The 1820-nt window shown below is 40.5% G+C and overlaps 1 pseudogene; it reads right to left on the bottom strand.

Moving 5' to 3' along the window:
* Positions 1-306: 306 nt before the first annotated feature.
* Positions 307-921, bottom strand: LOC101340753 (myosin light chain 4 pseudogene; annotated as a pseudogene).
* Between the last annotated feature and the right edge of the window lie 899 nt (positions 922-1820).

Genomic DNA, 1820 nt, shown 5'->3' on the forward strand with positions numbered 1-1820 from the left:
TAATACACTTACTTCTATTAATCATACCAGCAGGTAAAAACAGAAAAAAATAAATATCTTTTTAATTGTCAAAAAGGGATATGATGAAAGTAAATACTCTCTCTCTCTCTTTTTCTTTTTTTTTTAAGGGAACTCGGCCCAGCCATGCCTGGGCTATTTACTTACAGTGGGTGCTGTGGGGCCATGAGGTCCTTGGGACTGTAGTTCACTGACAGGTCCAGGACTTCTGCTCCAGCTCAGTTACTCTGGGCCTCTCCATTACTCACTGTAAAAACAAAAACAAAAACAAAAAAACGTACTGCCTATGAGATGATTCCCAATGGCTAAAGCCAAAAACCAAGCACCCTGGAAGACGCTGCTTCACCCAGACATGATGTTGTAGACAAAGTCTTCATAACTGATGCAGTCGTTGGCATCCTCTTGCCCAGCTAACAGCTGCTCCATTTCACCGTCAGTAATCTTCTCCCTCAGGGTGGCCAATACTGGCCAAAACTAAGCTCCCAGGACCATGCCATTGCTCTCCTTGCTGAAAATGTACAGCCCCTCCATGAAGTTCTCGTGGGTGCCCTGCTCCTTGTTTCAGGAGATATGTGCAAGATGGGTAGAAACATCTTGCAGGAATATCTCAAAGCATCTTGGCATTTATCTTTTCATGCTTGGGCTTGTCCAGGACATGAAACACTTCGATGCTGTTAGGGTTCTGATCCATATCCTGTAGCACCTCCCATAGGTGATCTTCATCTCTCTAATCAGGGTCCAGTCAAACAATGAGAAGGTCTCTTTGAACTCCTGATCTGGTCAGCAGAGAAGTCTATGTTTACACTCTTGGGATCAAAGGTAGGTTCCTTGGGTGGCTCAGCGGCTGGAAAGGAGCTGGGGCCTTGGAAGCTCTGCCTTAGGCTCAGGCTTCTTGGGAAGCATGTTAGCTTGTTGGACTCTTTTATGGAGGTGGGACTAACCTTTTTAATATAACCACAAAAGAATATACATGAAAAAATACACAGGCAGGGTCTGGAAGGAGTTTTCAGCAAGAAGTTTCAAGTCCCTAGAGACGTGTCAGTCTTCACATGTGCATCAATCTGCTCTTGTGCGTGTCCTGGTAAACAACCAAAAGCAAGGGAACTCGAATAAGCCCACCATTGCAATGAATATAATCAAGTTACTTATTAACTCTTTAGCATTTACCTACAGAGTTATGTTCTAAGTTTTGTAAACAATAATATTTATAACTGTAACTCTAAAATGTTTGGCATACAGGTAGACACAATCTACCATGCATTTTACATAATACTAACACAGGTAATAATTTAATACTAACATTGCAAACATCCAAAAATACTGGAAATATTAATATTTATCCAACATGAAAAGTTTTAGTTTATGTATCAAGTGAGTTTCATTTTTATTGTCTGTTGCATGGGACACAGTGCTTAATGGTACTTTATATATGCTAATATACAAGGTATTAGGCACATTAAGAGGAAACAACATTCAATATTTATTTATTGTGCAAAACATTTTTCTATTTTGCAACAACAATTATGTTTTTAAATTTATCTTCCAAGAAAGCAACAAAGGACATCTATCAGAACATTACATTTATATTTCATAAGAACATTTATGTATCTCCATGTAAGGAACGCCCAGGTGTCAGTTTGTCGTACTGTAGGGGCTTGCATGTTGCTGTGTTGCTGGATCTATGCCACCAGTATTCATATACCAGCAGGGTCACCTGTGGGGGACAGGCTTCAGCTGAGCTTTCAGACTAACACATACTAGGAAGCAGGACCCGGCAGTCTACTTCTGAAAAGACTTAGCCG

Source organism: Trichechus manatus, unplaced genomic scaffold (genome assembly GCF_000243295.1).
Source record: "Trichechus manatus latirostris isolate Lorelei unplaced genomic scaffold, TriManLat1.0 scaffold00135, whole genome shotgun sequence".
NCBI classification, from domain to species: Eukaryota; Metazoa; Chordata; class Mammalia; order Sirenia; family Trichechidae; genus Trichechus; species Trichechus manatus.